We start from the raw sequence: 21,174 nt of genomic DNA, 5'->3' as shown, positions 1-21,174 counted from the left end.
GAATGGTCCTCGCAGATACCCCAGGAGCAACAGTGTCCCTAATTTGCTGGGAAGTGGCGGTGCGGTCCCCTACGGCACTGCGTAGGATCCTACAGTCTTGGCGTGCATCCGTGCGTCGCTGCGGTCTGGTCCCAGGTCGACAGGCACGTGCACCTTCCGCCGACCACTGGCGACAACATCGATGTACTGTGGAGACCTCACGCCCCACGTGTTGAGCAATTCGGCGGTACGTCCACCCGGCCTCCCGCATGCCCACTATACGCCCTCGCTCAAAGTCCGTCAACTGCACATACGGTTCACGTCCACGCTGTCGCGGCATGCTACCAGTGTTAAAGACTGCGATGGAGCTCCGTATGCCACGGCAAACTGGCTGTCACTGACGGCGGCGGTGCACAAATGCTGCGCAGCTAGTGCCATTCGACGGCCAACACCGCGGTTCCTGGTATGTCCGCTGTGCTGTGCGTGTGATCATTGCTTGTACAGCCCTCTCGCAGTGTCCGGAGCAAGTATGGTGGGTCTGACACACCGGTGTCAATGTGTTCTTTTTTCCATTTCCAGGAGTGTATAAGGCGTAGATCAGATCTATATATTGGTACTTGGAATGTGAGATCCCTATATTGACCAGGAGCACTGAAAGTAATGCTGGATCAAATAATGAGTCTGAAGCAAAGTATAATAGCACTACAAGAAATTAGATGGACAGGGAGTGGAGTTTTAGAAAAGAAAAAGGTGAATATATTCTATAGCTGCAGTGAAAGAAATCACCAGCTGGGGACAGGATTTGTTGCACATCATCAATTAAAGCATTTGGTAATAGGGTTTACACCCATTAGTCCAAGATTATCAACACTCAGGATAAAGGGGAAATTCTTTACCTACTCCATAATTAATGCCCATGCACCAACAGAAGAAGAAGAGAAAGAAGTATTCTATGAATCTTTGGAAAGAGTATATGATGAGTGCCCAGGGCATGATATTAAAATAATAGCTGGAGACCTAAATGCTCAGGTTGGGAAAGAACAGATTTATTACCAACAATTGGCCCCCACAGCAAACACGCAACATATAATGATAACGGAACAAGGCTTATACTGATCGCAGAATCTAGAAATATGGTAATAGGATCAACACTGCTCCCACATAAAGAAATTCATAAGGGAACATGGAACTCACCGGATGGAAACACAGTAAACCAGATCGACCATGTGTTGATAGATCTGAGACACAAATCGGACCTATCGGACGTGAGGAGTCTCAGAGGCCCAAACATAGATACAGGTCATTTTCTGGTATGGGCACGGGTGAGGGCAAGGATATCTAACGCAGCGAAAGGAGACCGACCCAAGGCGCAGAAATATAATATAACAACTTTAGAATAAGTGGAAGTAAGAGAACAATATCAGGAGAAGATAACTCGGATTCTGGAAAACGCTAGAGAATATAACACTATTGAAGATCAGTGGGAAGCGATGAAAACGACGGTGGAGACATCGGCAAGAGAGATACTTGGAATTGGGACAAGACAAGTAAGACCATCATGGTTTGCTACCGAATGCGAAATAGTAACTGAAGAAAAGAACAAAACATATAGAAGGACACTGCGATCAGACTGTACAAGGAGGATAGTAGAAGAATACAAAGAAAAACGGAGGGTTGAAAAGAGGACTCACCAAAGAAAAAAGAGAAAATGGATGAAAGAAAGTATCAAAGAAATGGAGCTCATGAGAAGCAAAAATGAAATAAGAAAATTCTATAGAGAGGTGAATGCGGCACGGAAGCCTTTTGGTAGCAAAACGAGCTTAATAAAAGATGAGACAGGGAATATAATAAGTGAAGGGAAGGGAATATGCTAAAGATGGCACAGGTATTTTGATAGTCTCCTCAACCCTAGAATAACTATACCAGAGAACCCAACAGATACCAATGGGGAAGAGGACCCAGACAACACCACTACCCCACCAAATATAGAAGAAGTGAAAACTCCCATGAAGAAATTGAAAAACAACAAGGCGGCAGGGACAGATGGTATTCCAGCAGAACTGTTTAAGCAAGGAGGCAGAGAGATGGAACAAAGCCTCCTGGAAATGGTAACCGGAATATGGGAAGAGGAGAAAATGCCCCAACAATGGAAAGAGGGTATCACATGTCCCATATATAAGAAAGGAGATAAGATGGAGTGTGGCAATTACAGAGGGATCGCACTACTTAATTTGGGATATAAAATACTCTCTAATATACTATTCAACAGAATACTCTCAACCACACCGAGGGAGGCAGGGCCGTACCAATGCAGATTCCTTCCTGGGAAGTCAACCATAGATCAAATATTCACCTTAAGACAAATCCTGGAAAAAAACAAACGAATTTGGAGTTGGCACACATCACCTCTTTATAGATTTCAAAGCAGCTTATGATAACATAAATAGACAGGAATTATATCAAGCTTTAGATGAACTGGGAATCTCTAGAAAGTTGGTAAGGCTGGTGAGAATGACATTGAGTGAAACACAAGGTAGTGTGAGAATAGGAGGAATGATGTCCAACACATTGAGTATTAAAAATGGAGTGCGACAAGGGGATGCATTGGCATGCCTTCTCTTTAATGCTGCCCTGGAGAAGGTGATGAGAAACGCAAACCTTCTGAACAGAGGAACGATCTTCTATAAATCGGTGCAGATACTGGCCTACGCAGATGACATAGATATAATAGCAAGAACCCAAAAAACAATGGAAGAGACATTTACAGCTCTTGAACAGGCCAGTAGGAACATGGGGTTAATTATTAATGAACAAAAAACAAATTATATGGCAGCTGGAAAAGCATATAGAGAAAATATGCCAAACGCAATAACAATGGGCAATTATACTTTTGAGAGAGCTGAACATTTCAAGTATCTGGGCTCAACAGCTACGCATCTAAATGATACCTCCTTTGAAATTAAGCAGAGATTAATACTGACCAACAGAGCCTATTTTGCCCTAACAAGACTTCTATCCTCAAGGCTCCTGACTCGTACCACGAAATTAACTATGTATAAATCACTTATACGACCAGTGCTTACATGTGCCTCTGAAGCCTGGACATTAACAACTAAAGATATTGAAACACTGGATGCATTTGAAAGAAAGGTACTTAGACAAATTATCGGCCCAATCTGTGAAAGATGGAGGAGGAGATACAACCATGAGTTGTATGCAATATACAAAGACCAACTCAACAAAAGGATAGTGAAATCATCCAGACTGAGGTGGGCGGGACATGTGGCTTGCATGAATGATACAGAAGTACCAAAAAGAATATTACAAGGAAAGCCAGGGGGGCAGAGAGGACGTGGTCAACCAAGAGCCAGATGGGAAGATGGAGTAATCGAAGACCTTAGGAAGATGGGCTACAGAAACTGGAGAGTATTGGCAAAGGATCGAGAGGGATGGAAGGAAATTGTAGAAGAGGCCAAGGCTCATCATGAGCTGTACAGCCAAGAAAGAAGAAGAAGAGGGTCTTGTTTAGATATGCTTCAAAGTAGTTTCTTAGCCCCCCCCCCCCCCAAATGTTGGATGATATGATAATGGGTTAAATACCTCTTGTCTTAATCTCTCCTGGATAGCTGTTGACCAGTATTTATACAAAAATGCATTCTCAGATTGGTCATATGTCTCACAGAGTTCCAATATCTCTGTAGCCCACAAAAGGGTGTCACCTTCTGTGAGTTCTACCAGATATTTGATCTCTTGAGTTTCTGTCCAAGTCCTAGACAACACTACCAGGTGCGTTCGCTTTGTTTTATTTGAAAATACAGGAAACTGTTGGTGTTTTATTAAACTCTTGTCCATTAACAATGGTGTCCAGCAGGATGGAACAGCATTTACATGTGGTGATAACATATCTGGCTCACAAAAGTTTTTCCTATTGCTCCCGTTGTGCATCAGCATGCACTCGCGTGGTGTGGTCTGAGCATTGTTGTCCACGACACTGTTTTCTCTCACCGGCGGATGGCTGTTCATAGCTACGCTTAATGCCCCATGTGATGATATTATTGTTGTGTTGGCAGAAGAGCCAACACCGTGTTACGAATGGAGGCCAAAATGCACGCGTTTTAGCTCACGCAGGCTGGCGTGAGGAGGGAAGGACTATACTGACGTGAGGTCTGGAACATGACAAGGAACTAGAATTCAGAAAGTGGACGTAATTAGTTTGATACTTAACTTCAATCCATTAATGATGAACGTTGCTCATGACGGTACATGAGTCACAATATTATCTGTTCAGAAGACATAGTAACTGAATATGGCGCCTTGTTAGGTCATAGCAAATGACGTAGCTGAAGGCTATGCTAAACTGTTGTCTCTGCAAATGAGAGCGTGTGTAGTCAGTGAACCATTGCTAGCAAAGTCAGCTGTACAATTGGGGCAAATGCTAGGGAGTCTCTCTAGACTAGACCTGCCGTGTGGCGGCGCTCGGTCTGAAATCACTGATAGTCGCGACACGCGGGTCCGGCGTATACTAATGGACCGCGGCCGATTTAAAGGCTACCACCTTGCAAGTGTGGTGTCTGGCGGTGACACCACAATTATTTTACTTCGTTTGCTAACTATTTCATCCATTAATCTCTGTTCTACCTGTCTGATGTCATGTTCTACATGTTTTAAAATTTCTTCTTCCATTTCCCTCATTACTTCCTTTACCACTTGCTCATAAGTACGCTGTTCTCATATGCATTTTTCTGCAAACATTGTGTTTTCATTTTCTTTATTATCCTTTACTGTTTCATAAAGTTGGACAGTATCTGAGTTGATTCTTTTATGTTCTAACTTAAGTAATCCTATCTCCATGGTGATTTCCTGTACATTTTCTGGTAAGTTGTCACAGGACGAATGCAGCTTCACTACTTCTGATTCTACATTATCTATGTTAATATGCATATTCTTTCACATTACCTTTAAATTATCCTGAATTTACCTGATTCCAGATAGATCCTGTTCATATGTGCATGAGAATGTTTCATATTTTTCTTCCACTCTGCCTTTTAATTTCTCACTCATATTGTGAACTGAAGTCTGTATTTGTTCAGTAATTTTCCTATCCATTTCCATGGAGATTTGCGGAATCTGCAATGTGAACTTCATATTCAGATTATTAAGTTCTGTGCGCAAATTTTTTACCTCACCGAAATGTGTAGCATGTTTGTATTTACCTTCCCAATCTCGGACTTTACTGTGGTCATGTCTGCTTTCATGTTAGTCATGCCTATTTGTATTGTGTCTTAACTTAACATCTTTGAATTGATTATGTTTATGTCTGCTTTCATTGCGTGCACGTTTGTTTGTATTGTTTCTGTTAAGGCTCAAAATAAGACTTGCATATCTTCCCTAGTCACATCTGGCCTACGTCTGTCAGCATCTGTGTCTGTACTACATGTACTACTCTCATTTAAAATATTCCTTTGCCTCAAGGTGTCATTAATTTCATCTCCTGTGATCAAGGTATTGCTTGCAATGAAATGTTCTGTATCCACGGGCGTTGAATGCAACAATGGCATGTAGCTCCCAGCATCCAAATAATCACTGCTTGACGGTTCCAAACCATTCATTGTTACATTTTGCAAATGCAAATCTTCTACACTGGCATTTTGATTTTGAAATGACATTTCCTTATTGTTTTGTCCATCCATTACAGAAATCTTTACACCTCTGTAGTTACCAAAATTAGTATTTTCTCTGTTTGGATTTTGCTTCTGCACTGTTCTTCATGTGACAGAATGCATATACAGCTATATGTAATTGTACTAATAAAGAAATGTAATTCTCTCTACTTGATTGCAATTGCGTTAACCTCTGAAGCTTTGGGTTCTGGGTTTTAGGGAATAGGTGCTTGGATTTTCTAATAGGTCTGCTAGGAGTGCATTTTTACATACATTGTGCAGTCCTACCTTATTGTTGTCCTGTAACTGGTACTTCCCCCTATTGTACTTTGTTGCCCATTCTCGATATTGTTGTCTTCTTCTTTCTAATTTATTCATTATTTCTTTTTCTTTCAGTTAGTATTTTTCCATTGTTACATCATCATCTCCAGCATGTCATCATAGTACATGGAACATAAGGAAATTATTAACATACATGTATATTCATTGTCTTAACGATACTAGTACTCACAGTTTTGCTCGCTATGTATCATGCCTGACACTTATCGACAATTTATAATATAATAACAAATATATAATAATATAAATGTTTAGATATATGGAATTAATGAGATTAATTTTTCAGCACTCAGACAAGCACAATAAGCTGGGATATGCCTGTAAATGGGTTCATATTAATTCATATCAGTGCTACATGGACGAAATAGTCTTTCTCTTGTTCTAGATTTATGCTTACCAATTAATAATAATACATCCCATTGCCATATCCACCTACAAAATCTTGACCGTATCCATGATATGGTAATTGGATCTTCGTAATAACTCTGAAGTACAAAAGTGGACTTCAATTCTTCTACATTACAGTACTTCTTGGAATAATAACTCGATTTTTCACTAATGAAATATGAATGTATTATTTCTTCTACACACATCTAAAATACAGACTTTTCATTTATTCTCATAACCAAAATGGCTACCACTGATTACGGTCTAAAATAACATGCGTCTACCTTCGTTGAGAGCAAGTCCTTCCTCTTACCAAGGCACAGGAAAAACATCTTATGTTTTCTAACATTTGAAAATCAAAAATACATTACGGTAGGCACAGGCTCTACGCTGGGCTACTGCTTCACCTTTTCCCTTTTCCTTTAAAGAAAATGAAAACATAAAAGCAAGAAATGCAAAAGGTACATCACACAACCCAAGATATTGAACTACAGCAAAGATAGTCCACTGCTTAAGTCAAGATTATAATACCAAGCAAGCATGTCTGTACTGGGATCAGTACCAGTACCAAAGGCTTAAGTGTTAATGTAATGTTAACGTAATAAATATCACTTAGGCATCTTGTAGAGGGCAACTTGCCCAGATTAATATCTATTAATGATATAGGTGTAAGTTACTGACAGCACACAGGTCATGCTAATGTAAGCACTAGTAATATTGAATGTCAGTCATCAATTGAAGTAGACACATAATTGGAAAAAGGTATAAAATAAATTTTCATACCTTGTAGTAAAGCACACCATGACCACCCTACACAATGTACTACAGAAACAAAGAACACAACTGCAGCACAGTTATTAAACATAATTTGACCACGAACAGTTATTCTTTCTAATAAGGCAAAGTTTAGGTAAAGTACTGAAGTGTTACCGATTGTTTTCTTGTCAGGGGGAAAAACCCCTTATTACTATTGCTTGGGATTATTGTTTGTGGAGGTATTATTATTATTATGTAGTATTCTGCTTAGTGGCAGATTTGTGTCTTCATACAGAGGATTTCTGATGACAATTTCCCTGTCTTCAGCTTCTTCCATCAGTCTGCTTTATCTCTTTCCATTTTTCATGTCATCCAAAAGTTGAATTCTTCTTCTTTCTTGTCCTACTGTTCCTTTAATTTTCCCTTCAATAACTTCATGTATGAGCCCTCCATGTCTAAGTATGTGTCTGATCCAGTTGGCCTTCCTCTGAAGAATTGTATTCAGAATGTCTCTCTTCTCCCCTACTCTTCTCAGTACATTGTTACTCATCACCCAATCGGTCCTCTTGATCTTCTCCATTCTCCTCCAGCACCACATTTCAGAACTTTCAAGGTTTTTTTTCTCTTTTTTTCTCATGGTCCACATCTCTGCTCCAAACAGTTCAGTGCTCTAGATGCAGCACTTCACCAGTTTCTTCCTTCATTCCAAGTTTAATTTGCTGGTCAATAGATTCCTCTTTTTATTGAATGCAGTTTTTGGCCATAGTGATTCTTGCTCGAATTTCATTGGTGCATTGGGCATATTTTGACACCAAATTTCCCAAGTACTTGAACTGCTTCACATCCTCCAGTTCCTGATTGTCAATGGTTATCCTCAAAGATTTCTCTTGTTTTGTTATCCAAATCACTTTTGATTTTTTGATGTTGATTTCCATGCCAGATTTCCTTCCAGTTTCCATCAACTGGTTCAGATGTCTTCAATTTTTAGCAAGCACTACCACGTCATCTGCACACTTGATGGTATTGGTGAGGCATCCTCCTATCCTGAAGTTTCTGCATCCTTTCAAAGCTTCTCTTGCCAGCCATTCCCCATACAGGTCGAAGAGATTCGGCAATAGACAACACCCTTGTCTGATGCTTCTTCCTATAACCATGCTCGTTGTTTCTCCATAATTCAGCTGCACCTTTACTCTTTGTCCCATGTACAAGTTGAGTAGTCTTCGGTCTCTCCAGTTTATTCTCATTTCCTTATGGATGTTCATCAATTTTATCCAGATGACTCTGTCAAAGGCCTTCTGCCCGTTTATAAAACAAAGACGAACTTCTTCATTAACAGCCAAAACTCTCTCCAACAATATCCTCACCATGTTGATGGTATCTCTCGTTCCTTTTCCCTTCCTAAACCCAAACTGGTCATCCCCTATTACTTATGCGATTTTGTGTTCCAGCCATCTGTTGAGTGTTCTTGCAATAATCTTCACTACGTGTGAGGTTAAACTGATTCTTCTGAAATCACTGTTTCTTGTCTTGTTGTTTCTTCTCAAGAGCAACCATTGTGACATCAAAAAAGTCCTTAGATCATTCCCCAGTTTCTTAGATTTTGTTTAGATGTGTCAATACCCTAAAAGCCTCTTTTCCACTTTCTTTCAGCAAATCCACCAGTATGTCACCATCTCCTGTGGCTCTTCTCCTCTTCATGCCCTTAATCACCTTCTCTACTTCAGTTGCCAGTATGCTAGGTCCTTTTTCATCTTCATCATTGAAAGCCTCTATGAGAGGGAAGATTTGTATGCTGTATGTAAGAGGAAACAGGAGTCAATTTAGAAGAGATAGGGGATCCAGACCCCTCCCCCTCCCAATGACTCATGGACCATGCCGTTGGTGGCGAGGCTTTCGTGCCTCAGCGATACAGATAGTCATATTGTAGGTGCAACCACAATGGAGGGGTATCTGCTGAGTGTCCAGACAAATGTGTGGTTCCTGAAGAGGGGCAGCAGCCTTTTCAGTAGTTGCATGGGAAACAGTATGGAAGATTGACTGATATGGCCTTGAAACATGAACCAAAATGGCCTTTCTGTGCTGGTACTGCGAACACCTGAAAGCAAGGGGAAACTACAGCTGTAATTTTTCCTGAGGGCATGCAGCTTTATTGTATGGTTAAATGATGATGGCGTCCTCTTGGGTAAAATATTCCGGAAGTAAAATAATGCTCCATTCGGAGCTCCGGGTGGGGACTACTCAGGAGGACATTGTTTATCGTTATCAGAAGGAAAACTGGTGTTCTACAGACCGGAGTGTGGAATGTCAGATCCCTTAATCGGGCAGGTAGTTAGAAAAATTTAAAAAGAGAAACGGATAGGTTAAAGTTAGATATAGTGGCAATTAGTGAAGTTCGGTGGCAGGGAGAACAAGACTTCTGATCTGGTGAATACAGGGTTATAAATACAAAATCAAATAGGGGTAATGCAAGAGTAGGTACAATAATAAATAAAAAAAATAGGAGTGCATGTAAGCTACTACAAACAGCATAGAGAACACATTATTGTGGCCAAGATAGACACGAAGCCCACGCCTACCACAGTAGTACAAGTTTATATGCCAACTAGCTCCACAGATGATGAAGAGATTGATGAAATGTATGATGAGATAAAAGAAATTATTCAGATAGTGAAGGGAGACGAAAATTTAGTAGTCATGGGTGACTGGAATTTGACAGTAGGAAAAGGAAGAGAAGGAAATGTAGTAGGTGAATACAGAATGGGGGTAAGAAATGAATGAGATTTACCATATCTACCACCTGGTAGAATTTTGCACAGAGCATAACTTAATCATAGCTAACACTTGGTTCAAGAATCATAAAAGAAGGTTGTATACATGGAAGAGGCCTGGAGATACTCGAAGGTTTCAGATAGATTATACACTCCTGGAAATGGAAAAAAGAACACATTGACACCGGTGTGTCAGACCCACCATACTTGCTCCGGACACTGCAAGAGGGCTGTACAAGCAATGATCACACGCACGGCACAGCGGACACACCAGGAACCGCGGTGTTGGCCGTCGAATGGCGCTAGCTGCGCAGCATTTGTGCACCACCGCCGTCAGTGTCAGCCAGTTTGCCGTGGCATACGGAGCTCCATCGCAGTCTTTAACACTGGTAGCATGCCGCGACAGCGTGGACGTGAACCTTATGTGCAGTTGACGGACTTTGAGCGAGGGCGTATAGTGGGCATGCGGGAGGCCGGGTGGACGTACCGCCGAATTGCTCAACACGTGGGGCATGAGGTCTCTACAGTACATCGATGTTGTCGCCAGTGGTCGGCGGAAGGTGCACGTGCCCGTCGACCTGGGACCGGACCGCAGCGACGCACGGATGCACGCCAAGACCGTAGGATACTACGCAGTGCCGTAGGGGACCGTACCGCCACTTCCCAGCAAATTAGGGACACTGTTGCTCCTGGGGTATCGGCGAGGACCATTTGCAACCGTCTCCATGAAGCTGGGCTACGGTCCCGCACACCGTTAGGCCGTCTTCCGCTCACGCCCCAACATCGCGCAGCCCGCCTCCAGTGGTGTCGCGACAGGCGTGAATGGAGGGACGAATGGAGATGTGTCGTCTTCAGCGATGAGAGTCGCTTCTGCCTTGGTGCCAATGATGGTCGTATGCGTGTTTGACGACGTGCAGGTGAGCGCCACAATCAGGACTGCATACGACCGAGGCACACAGGGCCAACACCCGGCATCATGGTGTGGGGAGCGATCTCCTACACTGACCGTACACCACTGGTGATCGTCGAGGGGACACTGAATAGTGCACAGTACATCCAAACCGTCATCGAACCCATCGTTCTACCATTCCTAGACCGGCAAGGGAACTTGCTGTTCCAACAGGACAATGCACGTCCGCATGTATCCCGTGCCACCCAACGTGCTCTAGAAGGTGTAAGTCAACTACCCTGGAGAGCAAGATCTCCGGATCTGTCCCCCATTGAGCATGTTTGGGACTGGATGAAGCGTCATCTCACGCGGTCTGCACGTCCAGCACGAACGCTGGTCCAACTGAGGCGCCAGGTGGAAATGGCATGGCAAGCCGTTCCACAGGACTACATCCAGCATGTCTACGATCGTCTCCATGGGAGAATAGCAGCCTGCATTGCTGCGAAAGGTGGATATACACTGTACTAGTGCCGACATTGTGCATGCTCTGTTTCCTGTGTCTATGTGCCTGTGGTTCTGTCAGTGTGGTCATGTGATGTATCTGACCCCAGGAATGTGTCAATAAAGTTTCCCCTTCCTGGAACAATGAATTCACGGTGTTCTTATTTCAATTTCCAGGAGTGTATAATGGTAAGACAGAGATTTAGGAACCAGGTTTTAAATTGTAAGACATTTCCAGGGACAGATGTGGACTCTGACCACAATCTATTGGTTATGAACTGTAGATTAAAACTGAAGAAACTGCAAAAAGGTGGGGATTTAAGGAGATAGGATCTAGATAAACTGACAGAACCAGAGGTTGTAGAGAGTTTCTGGGAGAACATTAGGGAACGATTGACAGTAATGGGGGAAAGAAATACAGTAGAAGAAGAATGGGTAGCTTTGAGGGGTGAAATAGTGAAGGCAGCAGGGGATCAAATACGTAAAAAGACAAGGGCTAGAAGAAATCCTTGGGTAACAGAAGATATATTGAATTTAATTGATGAAAGGAGAAAATATAAAAATGCAGTAAATGAAGCAGGCAAAAAGGAATACAAATGTCTAAAAAATGAGATCGACAGGAAGTGCGAAATGGCTAAGCAGGGATGGCTAGAGGACAAATGTAAGAATGTAGAGGCATATCTCACTAGAGGTTTGATAGATACTGCCTACAGGAAAATTAAAGAGACTTTTGGAGAAAAGAGAACCACTTGTATGAATATCAAGAACTCAGATGGAAACCCAGTCCTAAGCAAAGAAGGGAAAACAGAAAGGTGGAAGGAGTATATAGAGGGTCTGTACAAGGGTGATGTACTCGAGGACAATATCATGGAAATTGAAGAGGATTTAGATGAAGATAAAATGGGAGATATGATACTGCGTCAAGAGTTCGACAGAGCACTGAAAGACCTAAGCCAAAACAAGGCCCCAGGAGTAGACAACATTCATTAGAACTACTGATAGCCTTGGGAGAGTCAGTCCTGACAAAACTCTACCATCTGGTGAGCAAGATGTATGAGACAGGCAAAATACCCTCAGACTTCAAGAAGAATATAATAATTCCAATCCCAAAGAAGCAGGTATTGACAGATGTGAAAATTACCGAACTATCAGTTTAATAAGCCACGGCTGTAAAATACTAACACAAATTTTTTACAGATGAATGGAAAAACTGATAGAACATGACCTTGAGGAAGATCAGTTTGGATTCCATAGAAATTTTGGAACACTTGAGGCAATACTGACCTTAAGACTTATCTTCGAAAATAGATTAAGGAAAGGCAAACCTAAGTTTCTAGCATTTGTAGACTTAGAGAGAGCTTTTGACAATGTTGACAGGAATACTCTCTCCCAAATTCTAAAGGTGGCAGTGGTAAAATACAGGGAGCAAAAGGCTATTTACAATTTGTACAGAAACCAGATGGCAGTTATTAGAGTCGAGGGGCATGAAAGGGAGCAGTGGTTTGGAAGGGAGTGCGACAGAGTTGTATCCTACGGGTTCGCCAATGACACTGTAATTCTGTCAGAGACAGCAAAGGACCTGGAAGAGCAGCTGAACGGAATGGATAGTGTCTTGAAAGGAGGATATAAGATGAACATCAACAAAAGCAAAATCAGGATAAAGGAATGTACTCAAATTAAATCGGGTGATGGTGAGGGTATTAGGTTATGAAATGAGATGCTTAAAGTAGTAAATGAGTTTTGCTATTTGGGGAGCAAAATAATTGATGATGGTCAAAGTAGAGAGGATTTAAAATGTAGACTGGCAATGGCAAGGAAAGTGTTTCTGAAGAAGAGAAATTTGTTAACATTGAGTATAAATTTAAGTGTCAGGAAGTCATTTCTGAAAGTATTTGTATGTAGTGTGGCCATGTATGGAAGTGAAATGTAGACAATAAATAGTATGGACAAGAAGAGAATAGAAGCTTTCGAAATGTGGTGCTACAGAAGAATGCTGAAGATTAGATGGATAGATCACATAACTAATGAGGTACTGAATAGAATTAAGGAGAAGAGAAATTTGTGGTACACCTTGACTAGAAGAAGGGATTGGTTGGTAGGACATAGTCTGAGGCATCAAGGTATCACCAATTTATCATTGGAGGGCAGTGTGGAGGGTAAAAAACATAGAGGGCAACCAAGAGACAAATACCCTAAGCAGATTCAGAAGGATGTATATTGCAGCAGGTACTGGGAGATGAAGACGCTTGCACAGGATAGATTAGCATGGATAGCTGCATCAAACCAGTCTCAGGACTGAAGACCACAACACAAAACACAACAGGGTATCCTGTATTAAAATGAAAATTTAAAAGAAATTTGGAGGACTCAAGATCAAATAAGGCAGAAGGGATAGATAACATTCTCTCAGAATTTCTAAAGTCAGTGGGGGAAGTGGCAACAAATCGACTATTCACACTGGTGTGTAGAATGTATGAGTCTGGTGACATACCATCTGACTTTCAGAAAAATATCATCCACACTATTTTGAAGACTGCAAGAGCTGACAAGTGTGAGAATTATTGCTCAATCAGCTCCACAGCTCATGCATCCAGTTTGCTAACAAGAATAATGTACAGAAGAATGGAAAAGAAAACTGAGGATGTGCTAGACAACAATCAGTTTGGCTTTATAAAAGGTAAAGGCATGAGAGAGGCAATTCTGACACTGCGGTTGATAATGGAAGCAAGACTAAAGAAAAATCAAGAAACTTTAACGTAAAACGGTGCAAGATGTTCGAAATTCTGAGAAAAATAGGAGTAAGCTATGGGAAGAGACTGGTAATATATGATATGCACGAGAGCCAAGAGGGAATAATAAGAGTGAATGACCAAGAATGAAGTGCTCGGATTAGAAAGGGTCTAAGGCAGGAATGTAGTCCTTCCCCCCTACTGTTCAAATTGTACATTGAAGAAGCAATGATGGAAATAAAAGAAAGGTTCAGGAGTGGAATTAAAATTCGAGGTGAAAGGATATCAATAATACGATTCGATGACATTGCTATCCTGAGTGAAATTGAAGAAGAATTACATTATCTGCTGAATGGAATGAACAATCTAATGAGTAAAGAACATGGATTGAGTGTAAATCGAAGAAAGACAAAAGTAATGAGAAGTTGCAGAAATGAGAACAGTGAGAAACTTAACATCAGCATTAATGGTCATGAAGTAGATGAAATTACTGAATTCTGCCACCTAGGCGGTAAAATAACCAGTAATGGATGAAACAAGGAGGGCATCAAAAGCGGACTAGCAATGGCAAAAAAGGCATTCCTGGCCAAGAGAAGTCTACTAGTATCAAACATAGGCCTTAATTTGAGGAAGAAATTTCTGAGAATGTATGTCTGGAGTACAGCATTGCATGGTAGTGAAACATCGACTGTGGGAAAACCAGAACAGAAGAGAACTGAAGCATTTGAGATGTGGTGCAACAAACATGTGATGAAGCAAGCTGGAATATTTTTACTTCCCATCTTGTTTTGTCATCTGCCTCCTTAAAATTCATTTTTTCAATTCTTAACTGATTACCATTATCATACATGAATATTATGTGCATCTTCATAAAAGAGAAAGGTTGGTCCTCAGTTTTAAAGAATATAACACCAGATCCAATTTTGTGCTTAGTTTTATGTATGTAATTGATTTTCCAACTTATTTTGATTATTTCTAGTTAGTATCTTTTTTTATATTATGAAATCAGTAATTGTTTCACAACTTAAATTCTATTATTGACTAATAAACAACTATAAAGGCAAAATATTAGTAATCATAAAGTATGGTATCTATTTGGCTCTATTTGAAAACATGTTAGCAAAACCAGCCCATCATTAACTCCAAAGCAATTAACAGTTTTGTCAAAAGCATTGTTCGTGTAATGATATATGTCAATTTCATCATTTAAACAAATAATTCAGCCTAAATCTTGCAGTGGAAGAAACTGTTAAAAAGAAACAATCTTTCAATGTAATCTGTAAATTTAACTTTGACTAATATGTAGTTTCGGTACCTATTATTGTGAAGATACACAAGGGCCCAGTTTTTGCTCAAGAGACAGTCATTCCATGGTCAAGTTTCAGATGAGGAACCTGTGTTGGTTAGAATGACAAGAATGCATCAACTTAACAGTGAAATAAGTCTTACACCAATAGGCTGTGTGTTAAAGTAATGACAGTGTCTGTTCAATTTATTTGAAAGACAGTGAACTGTGTGGTTAGGCTTTTACTGCTTGTTGATGATCAACAGTAAACTATTGTAGCAGTATGTGGATGTCTGCCTACAAACTATTGATGAGGCATATGGAAAGTTAAACAATTGTGCTCTGGCCATATTAAATGTGTATATGGGGGGTTGTGAAAAGTGAAAGTAAACATCTGTGAAACAAAACTGTGCACCTGTTGGCTACATTATTTACCTTAGTCAGTGTCCAAATTACAAACCCCATTTTTCAGCCTGTGTAGCAATGCAGTACGTTGATACCAAGGACAACAAAAGAAGAAAGAAAAGTAGGTGAACTGCTAAAGACAAACATTGAAAATTAGGTGGACTGATAATAAGGAATGAGGTGGGTCTGTGCTGAACTGGAGAGGAAAGGAATATGTGGAAAACACTGATAAGGGGAAGGGACAAGAGGATAGGACATCTGTTAAGACATGAGTGAGTGACTTCCATGGCACTAGAGGGAACTGTAGAGGGCAAAATCTGTAGAGGAAGACAGAGATTGGAACACATCCAGCAAATAATTGAGGACATAGGTTGGAAGTGCTACTCTGAGTTGAAGAGGTCAGCACAGGAGAGGAGTAGTTTTTGGATGAAAACAATTTTCAAACAAGGTGATGTCTTTGTTAATAAAAGTGTTGTATTTTCCATTCACGTCATGAACACTGCATTCATCACTCTAGTACATATCTTTGACTTTCTATCCATATAACATCTCTGCATGAAATAATACACTTAATGAAATTCAGGATGCTGTAAAGCTCTACAGATTTGATCATTAAACGTACAAATTTCTCGTTTGTAAATTAATAATCAGCAGAAATACAGATGGTTCACTTATGGGCCACTTTACTGAAATTTCTCGTTTGTAAATTAATAATCAGCAGAAATACAGATGGTTCACTTATGGGCCACTTTACTAACATAAGGCTTCCTGTAATATATTGTTATGTTTTGTAATTACAAAAAGGTGGAGCCTTTCAAATGTCCACTCTTTTCACTTTAATAAAATCAAGAAAACAATCTGTGACACATTCTTTTATAGTTCATGGATTCCTTCAATGTTATCATTCTTGAAGGTCATCCTCCAAAGATATCTGGTTAGGACTCTCTGAATGGACAGACATTCTATTGGACATGATGAGAGTTTGAGAATTGTACTGCATTTATTTCCCACAAGATACTAGGTGGACCATTTCACTTGTTGGCCGGCCACAGTGGACATCATCACCAAGACCATCACAGTCATCCTTTTTGACACATGAGTGACAAATTTTGGATGCCCCAGTCACATCATAACAGACCAAGGAGGCGTTTGACCACACAATGTTCACTTACGTTGACTGACCACACAGAATCTAAAAGCAGCTCCACAGAATGCTGAGAACTGGCCTCACTTGCTATGACACTGACTGGATGGAAGTACTTATACTGGTACTCATCGGCGTGTGAGCATCACCGAAGGAACAGCTTGGTGCTTCACCTGCTGATCTAGTCTATGAACAATAATTCATCATACCTGGAGATTTCATGGAGGAAATACCATCATCTCATGATGCTTCAATCCCATTATTGGCAGAACATCTGCACACCTATATGGTTGGCCTCTGACTGTGCCCACTGACATGGCATGGCACTGACAATGTATTTGTACATTCTAGTCTGCAGTGCTGTGTGCATATAATGTTGTGCACTCTACCAGCTGGTTATTTCTTCAGTCCAGTGGAAAAAGACTTATTGGCAGATGATGCTTTCCCTGTTACTGGATAGGAAAGCCCTTCTGCAATGCCTAGGCCCACACATGCCATTGAAATGTGGATGCCACCAACTGTTACCACACCACCATATGCAACTCGCTCTCCCCCCACCCTGCCTAGGCAGCTGGCGCAACTGCCTGTGCTGTGACCACCGAGATCCCCATCACAGTTTCTGGCAGACTTCATCACATGCACTGTCCGCCACTTCCATTTAAAATGCCCATTCCGTGTAATAATGAAGTCACACCACACACCAGAGCCAACATGAACCCCAGCCATCATATGAGGTTAGGATTTTTTCCCAAGCCAATGCTTGCTGTAGAGACCCTGTCTCCAGCAGGCCACCTTATCAGCTAATTTCCAGTCAAGCTCCTGTCATTGCCTCACATCACACCAGCAGCTTGTCTGTCACAGACTGTGGACCTGTGTTCACATCCCTTTACCTCTGCCACATCAGGCATAGAGGCTGGATCAAATGCAGCATCAGTTTCTGTGTTTACATTCCCACCAAACTCTGGACTTGGCCCACTGAATTCCTGGACTAGCCTGTTACAGTTCCGGGACCTGAGTTTGAGTTGCGGTGACCCATTCTTGTAAGTTATGTTTTGTGCAGTTCCCTGCCTCTCCTGTCTTGAACATTGAGCCTGCATCGAATGTCACACAGTACTTCCTTATCAGACTGTGTCAGTGAATTCAGTGAACTGTGAATGGTGCTACTTGGTGAATGCTTTGTATCTTTATCTTCGGTGTAACTTATAAACAATTTGTTTCATGATATTAGCCGCCAGCCAGACCTTGCTTTTATGTTAGTGTCCTCCAAGATGAACCACATATAGCTATGGACAGTGCTTGCCTGCTGCCACTGTCACTAGCCATTTGCACACAGGCATGCTGACCATGTGCTCTACTAGCCTGTACCCAGACATCACTGGCCACAGCCCAATTGCTGTGGACCAGCTTGCTGCCCTATTGCTACCACTGAGTTCACAAGAAAGAGCAAGACCTCCAAAGACGTTAGCTGGAAGTTGGCCCCTGGCACCTTCTCACAATTCCCAAAGCTCTGGCCCCCCTTTTGCTACCACTGAGTTCACTATAAAGTCCAAGAGCTCCAAAAATGCTAGCTGAAAGTTGGCCCCTGGCACCTTCTCACAGCTCCCAAAGCTCTGCCCCCCTAAGGGGAGATCTGTGTGGTAGCCATGCTAAGAAATGCATGAGCCTTCATTACAGTTGATCCAATCTAGTAGTGCCTGACATCTGCTGGTGCACTCACAGATTTACCATTAGTTAAATTCTTGGTTAGTCCATAAAATTCTATTCAGTGATGTTTCAGTTTCATTACTGCAGATACAGTAGTGAAATCTTGGTTGCCCTATGGACTTGTTTCGAATATGTACTCAAATTGTTAGAAACTGCTGTTTGCAATAGATTATGCCATAAAACGTATGGAGGGTGATGTGGAATGTGCATTAAATTCATATACTTCCACAGCATAAAATTTAATAATTCCTTGTGAAAATTTTTATTTAATGAAATTATTTTTATGTATTGTTTGTTTTTGCTTTTATTACTCAGTAATATATTAAAATATTGATATAATTTTGACACAGTTGTATGTGAGACAAGAAATAATAATTAGACAACACAGATGTTAAAGTATTTGTCCATAAGAAATACAGAGATACGTGTGTATACATAAATGATGCTTAACTACTTGACCTCAGGATCATTTTTTGATATTATACTGGGTGTATGCTTATGTAAAGAACTATCTTTGACTTTCACAGAAATAATATAACTTGATACCATTATAAATTTTTGTTGACATCAGTAATCATCCTTGCAGTGACCAATGATTATCAGTGATCAAGGCCAGTGATCAATTATGGTTAGTGATCAGTTATGGTCAGCAATCAATATGCATTAGACATTCACCATTTGGGATTTAGCATTTACCTTTCAGTGTGTACCACTTAGCATTTAGCATTTATCATTTATCTTTTACCATTTAATGTTTACCATTCAGGATTTAGAATTTACTATCTACCATTTAGTGTTTACTGATTAACATTTGATGTTTAGCATTTACCAATTACCATTAAGCATTTTCCATTTACTGTGTACCATTAAGCATTTAGTACTTATTATTTGCCATTTGGTGTTTAGTATTTAGTGTTTACCATTTAGCATTTATTGATAGCATTTGCTAGAAGTGATGTGGGGTATACAACATTCAACTGGGCTATTTCATCTTGGATTTTTTATATACTGTGCTGGAAAAAGGAGGGGGATTGGAAGTTATAATGCATACAATTTGTAAAATAATGTAACCTGACATCATTTTATGCTGGATATGATGGGTATCTTTGACTGTCAAGGATGTAGGGTGAGAATTTCAAGTTGAATATCTTTGACTTTCATGGAAATACTGCTTTTCAAGTGGAGGTCGCATATATTTTACTTTGTGCCCATACAAGGAGGTGAGTTTTTCCAATTAATACAATTGTGATATGCACACCATCTTCAATATTTAATACTGCTCTATGATTTGCTGGAGATAAGGAAGGGGGAAGAGCAAAACATTTCTCTGTTTCCATATCAGGAGGTGTGGTTTTCCACTAACAAAATTACGATATTTCCACCATTGTGGATATTTAACACTGCATTATGATTTACTGGAGATAAGTAAGGGGAAACGGTGTATCTTGATGTGTGTGTCAAAAATAATGTAATTTGACACCATTTTTAAATATTGTACACTGATTGTCTGGAGAAAGAGAAGGCGAAGAAGGGGTTATATAGAACACAAGTGGCCAATGTTTCCATGTAAGTACAGGAGGCGTTTTTAAATCTTAGTACAATTGCACTATTTTCACCACCTTGGATTTTTTAATATGGGCCTATGATTATCTGGAGATAAGGGGTACAGTACTACGTGATTTGTTGGAGACAGAGGAAGGAGAGGGAGTTTTAAAATTTCCACTTATGCAATTGTGCTGTTTACACCATCTTGGATTTGTAATACTGCATTATGAATGGCTTGAGATACGGAAGAGCTGGGGAGGGGACCTCCCACTAATGTGGATGAATAAGGATGATGACATCACTGATGACATTATCCATTTAAGCTCAGCGATGATGTCATCCTTGAATAAAAGGTCAATGACTTACTTCAGTGTCAGCTACTGTGTCTGTAAGGATTGTATGTGGGACAGAGTTGTCATACCTATAGCATGCCCCACATTTCTTAATCCTTTTTCCTTTGGACACACCAAAGTATGTTTCAAACTTTTGTGACACCCTACATGTGATTTTTTTCCAAATGCAAAAAATCAAACACATAAGGTATATACAATAAATGGGATACAAATTTTCCAAATCTATTACTCTGAGAAAAAGTTGGCAATAATTTTTTGTGTTGTATCTATTTTATCTGGGGAAGATTAGAAGGTATTAAAAATTTTTGTCACACACCTGACATGTATTTGCAACACACATGACATGTAGTTGCAACACACCAGTGTCTTGTGGCACTGCTGTTGAGAAATTTTGATACTCATATCCATTTTTTATATTGTTTGTGCAATAGTTGTTGTTTCCTTAACAAGACTGTATAGCATGGGCAGTTCACCCATCATAAATTGTTTCATTAGGTATATATTTGTCCATAGCCGTTTCTAAACTTGAACTACAGTTCCTATACATGCTTGTTGCCGAAGGTGAATGTTTCAAGTTCTTCCATGAGAAATTACTCTACTGCCTCTTTACCTAGTTTACTGGAAATATAGAAATTCCATTTGTTCTATTTGCACTTCCACATCTACATCTACATCTACATGGAAACTCTGCAAATCACATTTAGGTACCTAGCAGAGGGTTCATCGAACC

The sequence above is a fragment of the Schistocerca piceifrons genome, chromosome 1, assembly GCF_021461385.2.
Source record: "Schistocerca piceifrons isolate TAMUIC-IGC-003096 chromosome 1, iqSchPice1.1, whole genome shotgun sequence".
Taxonomy (NCBI): Eukaryota; Metazoa; Arthropoda; class Insecta; order Orthoptera; family Acrididae; genus Schistocerca; species Schistocerca piceifrons.
This window is presented reverse-complemented; position numbering follows the sequence as displayed.